The 21,595-nt window shown below is 38.0% G+C and overlaps 1 long non-coding RNA gene across 1 annotated transcript in view; it reads left to right on the forward strand.

Moving 5' to 3' along the window:
* The first annotated feature begins 6,708 nt into the window (after window positions 1–6,708).
* The window catches only part of LOC118017048, a 109,777-nt gene continuing 94,890 nt past the window's right edge, over window positions 6,709–21,595 (forward strand). The window contains exons 1-2 of the long non-coding RNA XR_004681040.1: window positions 6,709–7,000; window positions 11,279–11,432. This is a non-coding gene — a long non-coding RNA (uncharacterized LOC118017048). The remainder of the gene's footprint in view (window positions 7,001–11,278; window positions 11,433–21,595) is intronic.

A 21,595-nucleotide genomic window follows, 5' to 3' on the forward strand; every position in this document is an offset into this window, starting at 1 on the left:
TCAGAAGTTCACAGCTCAGCATTGATGGTAATAGTGCAATTGTTTTTTCTTCTGTGAAATAGGCAGACCTGATTTTTGTGGCTTCCCAGGCTGCATGCATGAGCAGTGAAAGAGTGTTATTTGAAGTCTGACAGGAAACTTCTCTGATCACAGTCCTACTTCTCAAGTTAAAGAATTTCTTCAAGATCACAGAACTTGTAATGCTATTGGTGATAATGGAGAAATGTTATTTATAAAAATTGACTAGTCTGTGCAGGCTTATTTTCACTTCTTTCATTTTATTTGATAAGTAGGGCAAAGTTTTCTGTCCCCCTTGCCCACTGCATTTCTTTTTCTTCTCACTGCTGGTTGAAAAACCTGTTTTGTTGTTGTTGTTTAGAATAATCATATTAAAATCTGTTCACATTAGCAAAAAAATTTTTTTTAATTTATTTATTTATTTATTTATTTATTTGACAGAGAGAGAGATAGCGAGAGCAGGAACACAAGCAGGGGGAGTGGGAGAGGGAGAAGCAGGCTTCCCGCAGACCAGGGAGCCCGATGCGGGACTCGATCCCAGGACCCGGGGATCATGACCTCAGCCGAAGGCAGACGCTTAGCAACTGAGCCACCCAGGCGCCCTAGCAAAAAATATTTTGAGAGGTAGCTTCAAGAGTGTCTTCATGGTTTCCACTTCCCACATCATCCCAAGGATAGCGTCAGGGCATGGGTTATAGGATAAAAATGAGGAAGACAGAAGGATAGAAAACAATAGGAGAACAAAGAGGAGGAAACTAGGCAGAAGCTAAGAGATACTTGGAGACTGGCTTTGAAGCTGTACAGATTAAAAGGTAATCCAAAAGGAAATAATGTTTTGCCTAAATCTGTGGAATTAATATATGTCGATAACCAACAAATAATAAAACAGTTTGCTAAACACTTAGTTTGATTTAGGTAATGGACAATGTCTGTATAATGGAAGGGTTGCATATGCAAGAAAGTCAGATGCCCAGAGTGATAAAAACAAAATTAAATACATATTATATTATGCTTATATGATGTCTGGTTCTTCTGCTTTAGACATTCACAATCTGGGACAGTTTCCCTGACACAAATAAACAGATATGCAGGAATAGAATGAAATGGCAGTATATATTCATGCCTCAAAAATCAGATTAGAAATTGAATGAAAATATAGGTCATAATTACGTGGATCCTTAGAGATCTCTGAATACCTCTAAATATCTTTGTGAAGAAGAATTATGATCTTGAAGAAAAGAATATATAGTTTGTTTTATTAAGCTAGGAAAGCATACCATCCTCAGAGGATTTTTTTTTAGAAATAAATGATATGTATGTATAGTGCCTACTGGAATACATCATACAAAGAAAGTGCTTTAAAAAGGGAGTTATTTTTATTATTTCTTTATAAAAACAAGATGTGAAGAGTGTTGAGCTTTTTAATATGCATTACCGTGCTGTGATCCTATGAATGATGTGTAGTGACTAACAGATATTTCAAAATAATTAGGATTAATATGATTGAGTTGGGGAAATAGTATTTCCCTGGGAATATTCTATCGAGTTTTAGATGACAGTCAAATACAATAGTGCAGGTTGTGCACTGTGTAGAGCTACCCATTTGAAGAGAGTGAGAAAGGGCTGAAATCTAGCATCTGTGCTGTGTATGAGCTGAGCTTTCCCAAGAGGAGTGCATTCTTAAAGTATTTATCAAGTTGCTTTGAAGGCTAACAGTGCTAATCTTTATGACAATATTAAAAAAAAAATTATCTGGACTTTTCAAGTTAAGGCAAAATCTTCTCCTGACATGAATCAGAATCAAGAGAATCTTAGATTTGAGTTTAGATGGAAAAAAATATATAAATATAAAACTTTAGGTGTTTATTTTACACAATTCTTTTTTTCCAGAATGCTAACATTCGGAATGAAGTATGCTTTATTTGCCATATATGAAGTGACAGAAACAAAACCATATAGGCAGCTTGTTTTAATTTGTTCTGTGAGGGCACTGGGTAACATTTTTGGAGTATGTCAGGATATGAAGGTCTTAATGGGTTGGTCAGCTAATACTTTTCTCACCTACTTTACTTTTTAAGAAATTTTTTAATGTAATTTCTACCTCCAATGTGGGGCTCAAACTCATTAGGACCCCAAGATCAATAGTTGCATGTTCCACTGACTGAGTCAGCCAATGCCCCTCAAGAAACTCTTTTTTTTAAGATTTTTTTTTTAAATTTTATTTGTCAGAGAAAGAAAGCACAAGTAAGGGGAGCATCAGGCAGAGGGAGAAGCAGGCTCCCCGCTGAGCAAAGAGCCTGACTTGGGGCTCGATCCCAGAGTCCTGGGATCATGACCTGAGCCAAAGGCAGACACTTAACTGACTGAGCCACCCAGGCATCCCAAGAAACTCTTAATGAGCAATAATTGTGTTCAGAAAACAATGCCAATATCATTACAATTATGAGACCACACAAATAACGGGATCGAAAACTCTAGCTGGGAAGAGTCTTCCACATTATGATCATCCTGTACTTGCATATGAAGGACTTATTTTTCACCCTTGCTTATATAGCAGGGTCTGTTGTGACTCTTAGTAACTAAAGTAGCAGCTTTTCCTGCTTACTATATACTGATGTGTCACATCTTCCTCCACTTTCCCTTACGACATTTTATTTCTTGGGTTGAGTGAATTACATTTCAAATAATCTCACACATGTGTACATCTTGTTCTTTTACCAACTGATACTTTCTCCCAGTATTTGGCTTCTTTTTGCTGAATGTGGAAAATCCTTTCTCTAGCCTACAAAAGTTATTGATATGTCCTCAACTTTCTCTAGTTAAACAAGCTTTTCCTAACAAATATCCTTGAAATACCATTAAAATGTCTGTTGTTACATAGCTTAATCCCTAATCTTAAAACAGTGTTATTTTCTATAAGCAGGTTTTTGTGAATTAGCCTTGTAACTTATTCTCATTTTCTTTTTTTTTCTTTTTTTTTTTAAAGATTTTATTTATTTATTTGAGAGAGAGAGAATGAGAGACAGAGAGCATGAGAAGGAGGAAGGTCAGAGGGAGAAGCAGACTCCCTGTTGAGCAGGGAGCCCGATGCGGGACTCCATCCCGGGACTCCAGGATCATGACCTGAGCCGAAGGCAGTCGCTTAACCAACTGAGCCACCCAGGCGCCCTCTCATTTTCTTTTTGATTAGTGTATGTATGTGGGTTGGAAACTGCCTGTAGAGATGTTGGTTTCAAAAAGTTTGGGCAAACCCTATGATAAAAAAAAAAAAAATCTAAGTGAAACTCCTAAATATGAAAAGATATCTTCTACTTTATGTGGAGAGGTAGTGAAAGAAAAAACAAACAAACAAAAGCTCTGGAACTAAACCCATCAATTATCCACATTCCTGTTTCTACTTTTTGCATTTTATAATTTGGATGTGAAAAGCCTAAGATAATAAAGTCCCAAGAGAAGAGAAATATTTTGGTAACAGAATTCAGATCTTAATCTGACTCACCTCAGTGAGTCTCATTACATTAAAATTCTGGCATTTTCATGGTTTCACATTTGTGATATTTTTTTATGTGTCACCTTGACTAGGCTAAGTGTTGCCCAAATTAAACATAATTTCTAGGTGTTTCTGTGGGGGTGTTTCCAAATGAAGTTAGCATTAGAATCAGTGGACTCAGTAAACTAGGCTGTCCTCCCCATATAGATGGTATCATCCAATCTGTTGAGGGCCTGAATAGAACAAAAAGATGGAAAAAGGAGGAATTCAGTCCTTTTGCTTCCTGCCAGCCTGCTTGAGCTGGGACATCAGTCTTCTCCTGCCTTTGAACTGGGATTTACACCATCAGCTCCCCTGGTTCTCAAGAGTTCAGACTTAGCTTGGGATTATTCTACTCTTTCCTGTGTTTCCAGCTTGCAGAAGGCAGATTGTGGGACTTCTCAGCCTCCATAATCACCTAAGCTGATCCCTCATAATAGATATCTTCATATAAATGCATCCTATTAGCTCTGTTTCTCTGGAGAAGTGTGGCTAATGCAATATCCTAATTCCTTTCTCACTTTGGTCTCCTTTAACTTAAAGGAGACACCTATTTTCTCTCTCAACTACCTCGCAGGAAAATTGTCATGGTACCCAGGTCTAGCACATTAGACAGTTACTTTTGAACCTTGAATTTTGGGGGAATGATTCAAAGGAACAAGCAAGTTTCTGATGACTTTGCAGAGGCTGTGGGAGAGAAGAGAGCACACGGGTATGGCCACAGTTATCCAGTGCTGATGGCAGTATCTGGGCAAAACCTATTTGTTCTCTATCAGTTTCTGCCTGAGTCTCTGTGAGTTTGCTAATATTCCTCTGTATCCCCCAAAGCTCCTCAAATTCCTTCCAGTAAATAACCTTGTAATGAAATATTTTATTGCTAGAGTTCATCTTGTTTCCATTGTTACAATAAAAACCTTGACTGAATAGTCATTTCTCATAAAATTCTAAACGTGGATGGACAGTGTTCAACTTAATGATGGCAACCTAAGTCCCAGATTTGTCACTGAAATTTTTGGTCTTGATCTCAGAATCAAATAATAATTACCCTTCCATTCCAGGAAGAATAAGTATAATTTTGAAATGCTGTCAGTATCACAACATTCTAACGTCGTTTCGGTAAAACCATAAAGAAATAGACATTAATGGGTGGCGCCTGGGTGGCTCAGTCGTTAAGCGTCTGCCTTCAGCTCAGGTCATGATCCCAGGGTCCTGGGATCGAGCCCCGCATCGGGCTCCCTGCTCCGCAGGAGGCCTGCTTCTCCCTCTGCTGCTCCCCTTGCTTGTGCTCCCTCTCTCCCTGCCTTTCTCTCTGTCAAATAAATAAATAAAATCTTTAAAAAAAAAAAAAAGAAATAGACATTAATGGATAATGTTCCATTCTGTCTACTTCAAACAAGTTTTCATGAACACTTACTCAGCTTTTGCCCTGGGTTTAAAAATGATGAAGCAAGTATAATACTTTTTCTCACAAAGTTTAGAGACTAGAATAGACTTATACTATAATATTCATAATAAAATGTAAAAAGAGTTGTAATTGAGGTATTGTATAGCTTTTAGTGAGGGCATGAAGTTCAGGGAAACTGTAAAAGGAAGAGAAATATTTTCTTCTGTCTAAACTAGAGGCAGTGAAGGACGCTGGAAGAGGTGATAATAGCCTCCACACAAAGAGTCTGAAGGCAGAAGTCGTGAGATTATTGAGCAGAAATAAAAGGATAAAAATTTAAGAGTCTGCATCTGTATTTTTATAGCTTGTATCTGTTATGGTAAAACCAGCTTGTTCAGTATCTGTCAAAGCTACATAAAACAGACCCAGGTGAGGGCAGTCCTGGATTGGGTATGCAGGCAGCAGGTCTAAAGGAGACCCCCAAAAAACAAAAAAGGGCCACCAGCACTACATTGAATAGTTCCTCAATAGTGTCTCAGCTTCCGTGACATTTTTTCTACTCCCCATCAAAATCTTTTCTGTAGTGCTGTATTCTTGAATGGACGAGCCTTGCTCCTTAGTTAGCACACAGAGAAGCAGCCGGGTGTAGTTCAGGGTGACAGCCAGGCTTCCTTCTGTTTCACCAGGCTGATGATGAGCACGAGCGCCTTTTTTATTTGTTTGTTTGTTTATTGGAGACTGTGCTGACTGTCAGAGACATTTTAGAGATAAAAATTGAAGCAGAAGGATATTAGCTCATGAATTTATAAAACGGATTGTCAAGTTTCTAAAATGTGATCACACTCATAATCTTTCTTGAGATTTTATTCACCTTTCCTTTCATGTCCAATAATGTTTGCTTTTTAAATGTTTTTTTTTTTCACATTACAAAATCCTAGGTAACATTTGTAAAAATCTTTGAAGCCACAAGAAAGGATATTTACAGAAGTATTATTATTATTTTGCAACAGTGTAGTGAAACCATCTTGCTTGGGACATCATTAATGGAATTTTCAGTGGACTGGCCTGAAGTTTATCTGGGTTGTTAACCTCATTTTGGTAGGCAGCAAAAGTTAATGAATAAGACTAGAGAATGAATTCTTAAAGGACATTATAAAGGAACTATTAGAAATTTTGTACAAACATCTAATTACATGAAATAGTAGTAGCTAATTTAGTAAAGGCCATTCTATAATCTTTCCTATCATATACATTTATTAAAGTACATGGCTTAAAGGTTCCTATGGTATTTTATTAGCTTGGTTTGAATTACAGCACATGCTCTGTATGAGCAAATTTGTATTTACTTTATAATAGTATATATTTTATCTCTTCGTAACAACTTTAAATAACCTCCTAGGTGGCATGAATTAATGATATTTCTTTGTAACTTCTGTATTTATTTATTTTTCTATCTGTTCCTTAAATATTTCCTAGAACATTTTCTGGCTGTTTATGAACCTCAAATCATCCGATTGCTCCTGTTGACACAGTGAAATTAGACTATCTGTGCAAGAGCAGAGCAAAATCTTTTTAGCTACATACGTAAACCAAGCTCCCAGTGCACCTCTGAATTTTCTATAATTTTCCGTGACCAGTTACACTAGATGGGAAACAGAAAGAAGAACTTGATTTTTAGTGTGAGGATTGAACTTCAGTGCTGTCAGAACAAAGCAAATCTTGTTTTGACATGTACGGTGAGCACACTGTGTAAGACACAGACGGAAAGAAGACTAGAAATAGCAGAATGTCATCTTGAAAAGTCTTCTTTTGACCAACACCATATGGCAAACCCCATTAGAGCATAACTGTGAGATTTAGAAAAAAAAAAATTGTTGATTCTTGGCAGGAGAGAAAATTGAAATTTAATTACTCTTACCTCTTTCCTTTTTGTCGTTGCCAGTCACACTGGTGGATGTAGGAAGTAGCTCCAACCTCCAACTAAATCATGTACAATCAAATCACTCCAATATTGGAAATACTCTGGATATTTCTTTATTGTCTACATATAGGAGAGGAAGAAATCGAAGGTAAGAAGAAATATTCAGCTCGATATTACAGATGAGTCGTAGTAGATGGCACAGGGAGGTTAATTGATTCAAGTTCACAGTTAGTCATTCTTTATTCAGAAAATGAAGCCATTATTCCAATTCCCCAATGTTGAGCCTTCTGTAGGCCCATAATGATTATACATTTTATCCTTTGTTTTTAGAAAAGTACCAAAATTGTCTTACATCTAGCTTTCTAAATAATTTTTGAGCCTCTATTAAAGTATTTCCTAAGTATACATCTGCCTACTTTCTTATACACTTGAACATTTTATAAGCTATGCATAAAAAATATTTTTAGAGGTTACAGTAGAGATAAAATTGTTAAAAATGTTCATACTCTGTCATGGGACTTCAACATTGTGGTCAGAAAGTTAATGCAAAAATTCCAAGCTTATAAAATAAACATATATGCAAATAGGTAGATAAGAATAGGTTTTAAAAATGTTTCATCTGACTCATAGGAGCTAAGTGAACCATGAAATGTGAAAATATAAAACAAATGAAGCTAAGGACCAAATTCATACATGCTCAGGGCAACAAATAAGATTTTTATGTTTTCTGTTTGTTGTGTTTGTTTTTTATTTCTGTCTAGAGTGTGTATCTTCAGTGATGGATGATATGACAAAATAACTCTCACTTATCTCAATAGTCTGAATCTAGAATAAATTAGACATGTGGATACTTATGAAAATTTCACGTAATGTGTTACTGCCCTGCTTCTCTTTGGCCCTTTTCTATGTTTTTCTTGTCTGGCAATGTTCAAATCCCTCCTGCCCATTAGATGTGAAATTTTTGAGAGTAGGTGCTATGCCTTAGTCTATCTTTACATTTTCAGGTACTTCTAACACTGGGTTGGCTCACAACAGTTAGCAAATTGTTGAATGCTTAAGTGACTTAAGAAAAAAAGAAAAAACACCTGAAGACTTGAATGTTAATAAATCTTTCAGAAAAATTACCTTAACTTCATATCTTGTCCTAGGAAACTTCCCCATCTGCCCTGCCACCCCTGTCTTTTTTTTTTTTTTAATTTTATTTATTTATTTTAGAGAGTGAGCGGTGGGAGGGGCAGAGAGAGAGGGTGAGAGAGAATCTTAAGCAGACTCCCTGCTGAGTGCAAAGCCTAACTTGGGGCTCGACCTCACCACCCCAAAATCATGACCTGATCCAAATCCAAGAATCAGACACTTAACTGACTAAGCCACCCAGGTACCCCTACTCTGCCACCCCTGTCTTTATCTTAATGGAATGGAAGTCCCACTAGAATGGAAGGGGAGAGAATATACATTTTGGCTTTGGAATTAAAGGAATAAAAGTAAGAGTATCTCTGAGGTAGAAGTGATATTTTGAAATAGAGCTTGAAAGATGAATAGGATCCTGAAAGTACTTAAATTGGAAGGAAAAGCACAAGCAAAACTTGATATCATAACATTAATGTGAGAAACAATAGTAGTAGATGTATTTAATTGGAGCCTAAGGTAGGTATATGGGAAGACCTGTACAAATTTATGCAACAGCCTTAAATGCCCCGGGCAGATGAGTCTCCTTTAATTTGTTAGAGACAAACTCAGTAAGTTTTAAAGGTCATCTTTGGATATGTCTAGTTTCTTTTTATTTGATTTGACTGGATGCTCAGCCTTTATATAAATATTCTGAATACAGGTAATTATTTCCTCATGTACTATTGAGCTAACAGTACATGATCTTAAGTTTCCAGTGTAGGCATACTTCCTTGCCTTTAGAATCTTCTTTTGTTTTAGAAAGAATGTTTATGAATGTATTTTTAAAGAAGGAATCATTATATATCCTCTCATTCGCCCCAATTCAACTTTTTGCATCCTCTCTCCAGGTCCATCAATGTGCCTTTGTTTTACTGCCTGACTGCTTAAAAGTCAGAGCCATTTTTATATTTTAAACCCTTAAACTTAATGAAATATAGATAATACCAAATTAAATGGTTTTATTTACATCTTGGTGAATTTTACCCTGAAATATTTGGTTCCTTTAACCCATAGAGATTTGAGAACCCAGTATACTGAGGTGTGGAGTAGTTCAAATAGCTCTACAGATTTAGAATAATGTGTGGTATGCTATTTTTAACTCTGTAGGCTCAGAGAGGCCAAGATCCAACCTCTTAGGATTTGGAGTAGTCCCTTGGGTCCTATTTTAAATGAATCCCTTTCTTCTATCTCTCCTCAAGACCACTAAATGAGGAATAAAACTCTTGGGTCAATTCCAAACCACTCTAAAATGGAATTAAACTGAGGCTTACTTCTCAACAACGAAAAAAAATAGTGAGCTAGAATAAAGTCATCCTTAAAACATCAGAGTCGGTACCATTGCCCTCAGTATTTTTTTTTTTTTTTTTACAGGACATGTTTTAAAAAAATACCCATAGGGAGTTAAAATAAAGAAAAGTAGTTTTCCAGTCTCATGATCATAATGCTCTCATCACTTGTTTCTTCGTATCAAAACCTGAAGTTCTTATAGGATGAACTGTATGCAAACAATCTAAGAAAATGCTTTAAACGTTTCACCTTGATGCCCCTCCACTTTCTTGGTCTGGAAATGCCCTTGACCACTTGATGCTGCTCCTCTAGTGAGGTCAGCTCCTGACCCAGACAGACCCCATAGGCCCCTGTCCCCACACTTGGAGCATCAGCCCCTTCCCTCCTCTGACACTTGAGCTTTCACCCTGCATGCCAGCATTTACCAGGCAGGAAAAAGTGAGTCCTCAGCAATGATGGGCGAGAAGCTGCCACTTATATTGAGTGCACTTTGGGTCCTTAGAGGAAAGCAAGGAAATTTCAAGTGAGGGGACATCCTTCTGGCAGCTTTGCTGCTAACTTAGATCCTTCATCTTCACAACTGTTGCTTTTTTCAAATAAACAGGTTTAGGAAAAATAGGGTGAACTAGATCCTGAAGGTTAAAATATTTTTCCTCATTGTATTCTCTGTTTTCTTTTTCTTTGTCTATTAAGATTAAAACAAATTTACTGTGAAGTGGAGTGGACCTCTGACAACACCCTGAAGTTTGAATTTTTTATTATTATTATATTTTCTTCTCCATTAGGACTAGCTCCTTTGTAACTGCCTGCAGGGAAGAAGATACTGCTCAAGCAGGCATTGTTATTATTTGGGGTTATAATATATCCCTTTTATGGGTTATTTTGAATTTCTGTCCTGGAGATAATAGCGATATAATTTTGAAATATTCCTTAGTAGGAGCTCCTATTTGCTATCCACAGTGAAATGAAGAGTTCTGCTTGCACTGGTCACTGTTATATTTGCGGTCATATTTACTCAGCAACTGTTTATTGGAAGTTTGGCTGAATTTACTGATATTTTCTCTTAGTGATTTAGATGACAATAATGGTAAGCATTAAATACGGCAGGAAAGGTGGTTTGGGCTTACTGTGAGGAGTGTGGAATTGTGTTGCGTTTCTGTCTGATAGGTCCTTACCTACTGCTACAGCATAGGAGAAAGTCTAACAGACGGAAAGGTGCAACAGGCCTGAGAATCCAGAGCCGATTCTGACCCCTGTTCTCCTGCTGCCTTGCCCATGAACAAGGCATTTCGCTTCTTCACACTTCAGACTCTTGTCTATAACATAAACGAAGGGATCTGCTATTTCTAAAGCCTTTCTCAGAAATGAAAAATATCGCCTCACGGTGTCCAGCATTGAAATTGTGACAGATCCTTGCTTGGGAATATGAAAGTATGATTAAAAGGTTAAATAACTCTGAAAAATGATTTTCCATATCTCTAAAAAACAGAATCCTGTGTGGAAAAGTAAATAAGATGAGTCTGACATAAATGTGGGAATCAGAGCTTCTGTTATCAGTACTGTTTTTACATGAGATGGTTGGATTGAGTGGCCACCACCCAAAGTCAAGTCACCTCTCATATTAAATTCAGTGATGGGAATGAAATGTAGTGTGCTAGGTGAAAATAAGGAGAGTATAAACATTTAGAAAATAAATATCTGAATGGTTTTACATGTCACTGTGACTGGGCCACAGATATTTGGACAGACATTATGCTGGTGTTGTTGGGTGAGGTTAACATTTAAATTGATTGAGTAAAGCAGTTTGCCCTCCCTATGATGTGGGTGGGCCACACCCAATTTATTATTTGAATAGAATAAAAAGGTGACCCCTTCCTAACTAAGAGAGAATTCCTGCCTGACTGCCTTCAAAGTGGGACATCAATTTTTTTTCCTGCCTTCAAACTCAAACTGAAACGATGCCTCTTTCAAGGTCTTGAGACTGCTCTTCAGTCTGGAATTCCACCATGGACTCTCCTGTTTCCTGGGCCTTTGTACTCAAGACTGGACCTCTATCTCTGGCTCTCCTGAGTCTCCAGCTTACTTGACTCATCCTGCAGATGTGGAGACTTGACAGTCCTAATCATGTGAGTCAATTCCTTATACTAAATCTCTTTCTATATATTCTAATGTGTTCCATATTTTAGAATATATTATGCATATTATATATGTGTATTGTATGTATATGTGTATGTAGATCCTGTTGGTTCTGTTTCTCTAGAGAATCCTAATATAATATTTGAGGATAATATACATAGATAAAAAAGAAGACATTCATATATTTTTAAAACTCCTCTAGGGTATTAAGCCCAAAAAGAACAGCAAACTGGTACAATTGATTGTGGTTTTCCCTTGATTCCTCATGAGAAATTTTAGGTTTATCTTATTTCTTCATAACCCAGGAAAGAATATCTAAGAAAGACAGCAAATTAGTCCTTTACATGCAATGTTTTTTTTTTTAAGATTTTATTTATTTATTTATTTATTTATTTATTTGTTTGTTTGTTTGAGAGAGAGAGAGCGAGAGAGGGAACATAAGCAGGGGGAGTGGAAGAGGGAGAAGCAGGCTTCCCGCTGAGCAGGGAGCCCGATGTGGGGCTCGATCCCAGGACCCTGGGATCATGACCTGAGCCCAAGGCAGACGCTTAACGACTGAGCCACCCAGACGCCCCTTACATGCAATGTTGAGCCGTTGTGTGGTCACTTTTCAATTTCACTATTGTGTTATGACAAAAGGACAATGTAGATTGATTGTGCCATTATCCCTCACTGTGTGCCTTCAGGCTGGGTGGCCAATTTGGTCTGACTGTTCAGCTTGTCTTTAGAGTTTAATATCTGTTATGTGGACTTACTGGGAAACACAACTGTGCATGTGAATGAAAGTGAGTCAGAGGATGTGAGTGGGAATGTGTTTATCGCTTCACTTTTAGAAATCCTGGAAGGTGTTCTAAATATATTGACTGTTGTCTGCCTTTTTCTGAAAGATATGAATAAATCAAGATATGGAGATTACGGGATAAGGAAGGAGTAGTCAGAAAAAAAGAGATTTTGCTACATCTACCACAAAAAAATTATGGAGTACATTTTCATTTGTTGAATAAGTAACATTGGACTCTTCTTCATCGTTCCTATGCAAGGTGTTAATAGGGCTGCAAGGTGAAAGGAAGTATTTTGTGGTACACTAATCCCCTGCATTGATAGCAAAGGTGTTCTCAAATTGCCATCAATGGAACCCCTAAAATTTTTGAAGAAGAAAAAGCCCTAGTTTCTCATGTTAAATGTGTGGCTCTAGAGTATAACCTAATCAGCAAATCAGATCAACTAGTGGTTATATGTTTTATGTCAAGAGTGAAATCCTGAATATCTAGGGGCGCCTGGGTGGCTCAGATGGTTAAGCGTCTGCCTTCGGCTCAGGTCATGATCCCAGGGTCCTGGGATCAAGCCCCACATTGGGCTCCTGGCTCAGCGGGGAGCCTGCTTCTCCCTCTCCCTCTGCCTCTCCCCCTGCTCATGCTCTCTCTCTAACTCTGTGTCTCAAATGAATAAAAAAAAAAAAACCTTAAAAAAAAAAAAAAGAAATCCTGAATATCTGCAATGTTTTGCTGTCACAACATGACACAGAGCAGTAGGAAACGAGCTCCTGGCTTTAAATACAGGAGTAATTATTCTGGCATATTGATCTTTTGGATCCTAAACCACTGATGAAGCAGAGATAAGAATCGACCTTTGGACAACGTAGACACATATATTTATTATAATTTCAGAACTGTTACACACCAAGGACTGAAAACAGCGCTAGCAGCAGCAGTATATGCTGCAGAATGAAAGGACAGTGAGAATCATAGGTTCTCAGCACAAATTCGAGTCCGCCCAGGGTGAAGCAGTGACATCTAAGATAGCTCCTGCCCCTGGCAGAGAGAGTGGTAAGAAAAGTCCCCCGGGACTCCAAGTTGAAAAGGTCAAACTTCTTCTAATTAATATAAATAAATCAATCATTCAGTCAATCAATCTGTTCTTCACTAAGGGGACTCTCAAGCCAGGCAAGTAGGATGTGATGCATCATTTTGGCAAATGTGACCCCAGGTGTCATGAGAGCCCCTGGGCAGCTGGTGCACTTTGGAAACATGCTGTGACACTGTCCCCAGGAATTCAGTAAGTGCAGAAGTATTTCCTGGAAAACGTGGATGCACACAATTAAGTGGAAAGGAGCAGATTCAGCCCAAGAGCAAAGCACAAACCTGGAACTAATGACCATTTGGGTTAAAACATTGGACATAATGGCCGGTGTTCGATGGGTCACATGGTGCGACTCATCAGCTGTAGCAGATCCTGGCCCAGGAGCCAGCTTGCTCAGTCAGTAAATCCTGGTGCTGCCAAGACAGGAGGCACCTGAGCTCTGTCCATTTAATTACAGGGCATCACATATGGTCCCACTTTGTAATTTGGATTTCTTACACTTCTTTCCTGTCTAGCTTTTTAAATGAGCAGTTAAGCATTTGCTGAGGACTTTTGAGCACTAAAATCAGTGCAAGGATATTCACATGGTTTAAGGTATCACCATACAGATCATTTATCAATTACAAAGGGGGAAACTCAGATAACATTCAGGTAAATAATAGTGATCCAATTTCACATTGTCTCACAAATAATAAGATAAATCAGCACACTGACTTTGTATTTACAAAGATGTGATGCAATGGAAAAACTCCCAGCATCATCTATGTAATATTCTTACCAAGAGAATAATTCAATTTAAACATGGGAAAATAATCAGACAAATACGGATTGTTAAATATCTTACAATACAGTTGTTCTAAACAATCAGACAATTCTAAAATGTAGGATATCCTACAATGCAAGTGGCTTAAACTTTTCAAAAATATCAATGTCCTGAAAGAAAATAAAAGTGAAAGGATTCTTGCAGATTAAAGGAAAATAAGGAGACCTGACAATCAGGAAAAATGCACAAACTTGTTTACCTGAGTGGAAGGTCAAAAAAAGATATAAAGATATTTGGGGGATGATTGGATATATTTGCCTATGGAAATTAGAAAATGTTGTTTTTGAACAATGTTAAATTTATGGAGTGTGAAACCAAGTAATATGAAAAAGACCCAGCGGCAATGCATTCAGAAGAAAGACCACCACGGGAGTTGGTGGTGAAGCTCATAAGGCCACAGACTTCTTTCATGCCGAGAGGGCCCTGATCAGTCTCTGCTATTATTAGAATAGTTTCTTCTGCCACCAGGTGGAGGGACCAACTGGCTGGAAGTTTCTCCTGCAAAGAGAGAAGGACCAGATTCAAGCTTTTTTGAGAGTTCTTTTAAGTACAAGAATACAAAATTATGGATACAAAATTAGATAAAACATTTAATATCTACTTAGAATGAGAAACAAAATTTTTTAAATTACAAACTAAAACAAAAAAAATAAACATTTTCTTTTTTTTAAGATTTTATTTATTTATTTGACAGAGAAAGACACAGCGAGAGAGGGAACACAAACGGGGAGTGGGAGAGGGAGAAGCAGACTCCCTGCCGAACAGGGAGCCCGATGCGGGACTCGATCCCGGGACTCCAGGATCATGACCTGAGCCGAAGGCAGTCGCTGAACCAACTGAGCCACCCAGGCGCCCCAAAAAATACACATTTTCTTAAATACTACCTTGAAATGGATTGTGTAAGAAAATTTTTCAGAATTGTACTAAGGAACAACTCCTGAGAGAGGGAGGGTGATGAGAGGAAGAAAGAGAGTCTGAGCTGTGGTTCAGCTGCATCAGAGGCCGCCAGAAGCTCTTGAAGTAGAATGGTCCTTCAGCATTGTCCCCGTGTCGGCAAGGGGTAAAGGAGACAGGTCTCTGTACCCTACTGGTTTGAGACGTTGGGTGGCCCTTGAAGGGGGCATAATCTTGGGCAGGGCAGCTGCCTTCATGCAGAGCAATTCCTGGGAGATGCTGAATCTGCGAACAAACAGCAACCACTACCGCCAGCAGTGGGAAATATGAAGGCTTCTCTTCTGAAAGAGGGATCTGGGGATTGTACCTCCATATATTCTACCACCCAAAACAGCACAAAATGCAGGGGGAAGCAAATACATTTTTATTAATTAATTGTCCAAGTTTTATAATACAATATTTTCCTTTACTTTTGGGTTGCACACTTTTTGATTAGTTCTTTATTTGCCAACAATTTCTAATATTTTTTTTCCTTAGAGACAAGAGAAAGATAATTTAGTCTTACCTTTAGGAGAGCTGTTCAACATTACAGCTTCACTACTTACATATATTTTTTTAATTTGGAAAATTATTTTTTTAAAGATTTTATTTATTCATTTGAGACACAGAGATACAGAGAGAGAGAGAGAGAGAGCATGCGCATGAGCAGGGGGAGAAGCAGAGGGAGAGGTAGAAGAAGGCTCCCCACTGAGTCAGAAGCCCGATGTGGGGCTCAGTCCCAGGACCCCGGGATCATGGCCTGAGCCAAAGGCAGATGCTTAACCATCTGAGCCACCCAGGTGCCCCTGGAAAATTATTTTAAAATTTGGACAATATTATCAAGTCTCTTTCATACATGAACTCCAAGATTAAAGGTATTTCAAGATGTCTTGGGCAGTGACTAAGATTAAATACTGTTTGTAATGATGATGCTCATTCGTCAATTAGTATTCAATTATTACTTGTAGTAAGGGTTATGAATTTTATGTTGGACCCTAAACCTACATTTCAGGATATGAAGGAATAGGCACAATGGTGGTAGGAATATTCTGGAAGCTATTTTGACACTGGGATGAGCAATAGCTTAACTATAGATGGAAATGACTGCAAAGCACAGAAATAGACATTTCACTAAACACAAATTAAATTTATCTTAATTACATCTCCATGATGCCTATGGTTACTCAGAGGCAGCCCACGTATAGGGGCTGGTGGAAGTGAGGGCTCTAAAGCTGAAGCCTCAGTAGTCTCAAGGTAAATCTGCTTCCACCCCCAGGTTCATAACTTTCTGAGATTTCTGTCTCTTCATTAGCCCTCTACCCCATGGTGTTTGCTGCTGCCCTTCAGACACAGTCTCCACACTAAATAAACTACTAAGGTGCAACAGAATCTTGCGTTACAAACTTAGTAATGAGAAGTGAAATAGGAGGATGTAAAGTTTCTCAGATCCCCGTGACCCTAGCTAAAGCATTATATAGTTTCCATTAGGTACTTCCTTGGCCATTTGTCCAACCCCTCCTATAAACCCAAGTTCCTTTCACGTGTCCTTTTCAGCCAGGTTACAATTACACTTTCCCTCCAGGACTGTAACTGTTTTGCTGGATTCATCTATTATCTAAGAAAGCACAGCATTTTCTGCCTGTCCCCTGTTCCTCTGTTAGTGCCTCTGGATTTCATAATGAAATTGTTTTCTCAAAGTCACCTGAACTCTAACTCCATAGCATCTTCTACACTTGCGGCAGAATTCTCCAAACTAGCTGTTCTACCTTTCAGGGTGCACCGAATCTCCTGCTCAGCCCCCTTGAGTATTAGCTAAATACACAATCTTTCTCTTCAGTCACTTTTCCTAAAACTCCCAAACACTTTTAGAACTTAGACCTCTAATGCCCATTAAATATAAGTATAATAAATCTTGCAAGAAGCAATCACCAAGATTCCCAAAGGAGAATCTAAGAGTTGCTATAAGCAAAGAGATCTGTGACATACATCCTTTCTATTTTTATTTTTTGACTTACATCCCTTTTAGAATTACATTTATAATCAGAACTTTAAGGAATTTAATAAATTACTCCTCTGACATTAGAGAATAAAAAATGGATCACTTTATTCAAAATTCCTCAAATTTGAATTCTGTATCAGACCCTCAATATAATGACACTTTCAACAGTAATGTTTACCAGGATGCAGGTGTTTGATGCATTTCTTTTGCTCACTATGGTAAGAACTTACCTGACAACTTTTTAACATATCTTTCCTTTTGAGTCAACAAATAATGGTCAGTGTCAGATTATTAATGGATGAGATTAATTGACTCATTCCTTCCTCCTCTGGCATTCTGTTCGGTTGCTATTTCTTACCCAATTCCATTTCACACCCTTCTTAAGTCCCTCAATGTAAGTATCAGAAAACTGGATATAGGTTGTTTTCAATGAAAACAATGTAAGATCTCTCATTTTGTCCACCTTTCTTAAGGATACATGCAATGACTATACTTTTCATTTGTCCACGCAATACAAAAATATAACTGAGAGAAAGCAGTTTGTAAAAATGTATTTTATGCTGTTTTAACCAGAACTATAACTTTCTGGATTAATTTAATTTTAATACTGTTATCCTGAGTCAGTTTGTGGGAAAGATGAAAATTTGAAAATCAAAAAAAAAAAGTATAATCTGGTTGTATTATTATTTTGAATCCTTCCTTCACATATCAGTATCATTGATAGAAGATGTTCCTTCAGCCCTGTACTTTTTTTTTTTAATCGGTGTTATGTACTTTATTATTTTTGTTAAGTGGTTAGTTTAGTTCCAGTTAACATACAGTCTTATATTAGTTTCAGATGTACAATCAGCCCTGTACTTTTTTTTTTTGACTTTTCAGCAGTTTGCTATTTTTAAGCTTTAAGAAAGGTGATTTAACTATTTTTTTTATTCTTATGTTAATCCCCATACATTACATCATTAGTTTTAGATGAAGTGTTCCATGATTCATTGTTTGTGCACAACACCCAGTGCTCCATGCAGAATGTGCCCTCCTCAATACCCACCACCAGGCTAACCCATCCTCCCACCCCCCTCCCCTCTAGAACCCTCAGTTTGTTTTTCAGAGTCCATCGTCTCTCATGGTTCGTCTACCCCTCTGATTTCCCCCGCTTCATTCTTCCCCTCCCGCTACCTTCTTCTTCTTTTTTTTTTTCTTAACATATATTGCATTATTTGTTTCAGAGGTACAGATCTGAGATTCAACAGTCTTGCACAATTCACAGCGCTTACCAGAGCACATACCCTCTCCAGTGTCTATCACCCAGTCACCCCATCCCTCCCACCCCACCTCCCACTCCAACAACCCTCAGTTTGTTTCCTGCGATTAAGAATTCCTCATATCAGTGAGATCATATGATACATGTCTTTCTCTGTTTGACTTATTTCACTCAACATAATACCCTCCAGTTCCATCCACGTCGTTGCAAATGGCAAGATCTCATTCCTTTTGATGGCTGCATAATATTCCATTGTATATATATACCACATCTTCTTTATCCAGTCATCTGTCGATGGACATCTTGGCTCTTTCCACAGTTTGGCTATTGTGGACATTGCTGCTATAAACATCGGGGTGCACGTACCCCGTCGGATCCCTACTTTTGTATCTTTGGGGTAAATACCCAGTAGTGCAATTGCTGGATCATATGGTAGCTCTATTTTCAACTTTTTGAGGAACCTCCATACTGTTTTCCAGAGTGGCTGCACCAGCTTGCATTCCCACCAACAGTGTAGCAGGGTTCCCCTTTCTCCGCATCCCCGCCAACATCTGTCATTTCCTGACTTGTTAATTTTAGCCATTCTGACTGGTGTGAGGTGGTATCTCATTGAGGTTTTGATTTGGATTTCCCTGATGCGGAGCGATATTGAGCACTTTTTCATGTGTCTGTTGGCCATTTGGATGTCTTCTTTGGAAAAATGTCTGATCATGTCTTCTGCCCATTTCTTGATTGGATTCTTTGTTCTTTGAGTGTTGAGTTTGATGAGTTCTTTATAGATTTTGGATACTAGCCCTTTATCTGATATGTCATTTGCAAATATCTTCTCCCATTCTGTCGGTTGTCTTTTGGTTTTGTTGACTGTTTCCTTTGCTTTGCAAAAGCTTTTTATCTTGATGAAGTCCCAATAGTTCATTTTTGCCCTTGCTTCCCTTGCCTTTGGCGATGTTTCTAGGAAGAAGTTGCTTCGGCTGAGGTCAAAGAGGTTGCTGCCTGTGTTCTCCTTTAGGATTTTGATGGACTCCTGTCTCACATAGAGGTCTTTCAACCATTTGGAGTCTATTTTTGTGTGTGGTGTAAGGAAATGGTCCAGTTTCATTCTTCTGCATGTGGCTATCCAATTTTCCCAACACCATTTGTTGAAGAGACTGTCTTTGTTCCATTGGACATTCTTTCCTGCTTTGTCAAAGATGAGTTGACCATAGAGTTGAGGGTTCATTTCTGGGCTCTCTATTCTGTTTCATTGATCTATGTGTCTGTTTTTGTGCCAGTACCATGCTGTATTGATGATGACAGCTTTGTAATAGAGCTTGAAGTCAGGAATTGTGATGCCGCCGGCTTTGCTTTTCTTTTTCAATATTCCTCTGGCTATGCGGGGTCTTTTCTGGTTCCATACAAATTTTAGGATTATTTTTTCCATTTTTTTGAAAAAAGTGGATGGTATTTTGATGGGGATTGCATTGAATGTGTAGATTGCTCTAGGTAGCATTGACATCTTCTCAATATTTGTTCTCCCAATCCATGAGCATGGAACGTTTTTCCATTTCTTTGTGTCTTCCTCAATTTCTTTCATGAGTATTTTATAGTTTTCTGAGTACAGATCCTTTGTCTCTTCGGTTAGATTTATTCCCAGGTATCTTATGGTTTTGGGTGCAATTGTAAATGGGATCGACTCCTTAATTTCTCTTTCTTCTGTCTTGTTGTTGGTGTATAGGAATGCCACTGACTTCTGTGCATTGATTTTATATCCTGCCACTTTACTGAATTCCTGTATGAGTTCTAGCAGTTTTGCGGTGGAGTCTTTGGGGTTTTCCACATAAAGTATCATATCATCTGCAAAGAGTGAGAGTTTGACTTCTTCTTTGCCAATTTGGATGCCTTTGATTTCTTTTTGTTGTCTGATTTCTGTGGCTAGGACTTCCAATACTATGTTGAATAGCAGTGGTGATAGTGGACATCCCTGCCGCATTCCTGACCTTAGGGGGAAAGCTCTCAGTTTTTCCCCATTGAGAATAATATTTGCTGTAGGTTTTTCATAGATGGCTTTTATGATATTGAGGTATGTACCCTCTATCCCTATACTCTGAAGAGTTTTGATCAAGACAGGATGCTGTACTTTGTCAAAAGCTTTTTCTGCATCTATTGAGAGGATCATATGATTCTTGTTATTTCTTTTGTTAATGTATTGTATCACATTGATTGATTTGCGGATGTTGAACCAACCTTGCAGCCCAGGGATAAATCCCACTTGGTCATGGTGAATAATCCTTTTAATGTACTGTTGGATCCTATTGGCTAGTATTTTGGTGAGAATTTTTGCATCCATGTTCATCAGGGATATTGGTCTGTAATTCTCCTTTTTGGTGGGGGTCTTTGTCTGGTTTGGGGATCAAGGTAATGCTAGCCTCATAAAATGAGTTTGGAAGTTTTCCTTCCATTTCTATTTTTTGGAACAGTTTCAGAAGAATAGGTATTAATTCTTCTTGAAATGTTTGGTAGAATTCCCCTGGGAAGCCATCTGGCCCTGGGCTTTTGTTTTTTGGGAGATTTTTGATGGCTGCTTCAATTTCCTTAGTGGTTATAGGTCTGTTCAGGTTTTCTATTTCATCCTGGTTCAGTTTTGGTAGTTTTGATACATCTCTAGGAATGCATCCATTTCTTCCAGGTTATCTAATTTGCTGGCATAGAGTTGCTCATAATATGTTCTTATAATTGTTTGTATTTCTTTGGTGTTGGTTGTGATCTCTCCTCTTTCATTCATGATTTTGTTGATTTGGGTCATTTATCTTCTCTTTTTGATAAGTCTGGCCAGGGGTTTATCAATCTTGTTAATTCTTTCAAAGAAACAGCTCCTAGTTTTGTTGATCTGTTCTACTATTCTTTTAGTTTCTATTTCATTGATTTCTGCTCTGATCTTTATTATTTCTCTTCTCCTGCTGGGTTTAGGCTTTATTTGCTGTTCTTTCTCCAGCTCCTTTAGGTGTAGGGTTAGGTTGTGTACTTGAGACCTTTCTTGTTTCTTGAGAAAGGCTTGTATTGCTATATACTTTCCTCTTAGGACTGCCTTTGCTGCATCCCAAAGATTTTGAACAGTTGTGTTTTCATTTTCATTGGTTTCCATGTATTTTTTTAATTCTTCTTTAATTTCCTGGTTGACCCATTCATTCTTCAGTAGGATGCTCTTTAGCCTCCATGTATTTGAGTTCTTTCCGACTTTCCTCTTGTGATTGAGTTCTAGTTTCAAAGAATTGTGGTCTGAAAATAGGCAGGGAATGATCCC

The sequence above is a fragment of the Mirounga leonina genome, unplaced genomic scaffold (assembly GCF_011800145.1).
Source record: "Mirounga leonina isolate KUSES-001 unplaced genomic scaffold, KU_Mleo_1.0 Mir_168, whole genome shotgun sequence".
NCBI lineage: Eukaryota > Metazoa > Chordata > Mammalia > Carnivora > Phocidae > Mirounga > Mirounga leonina.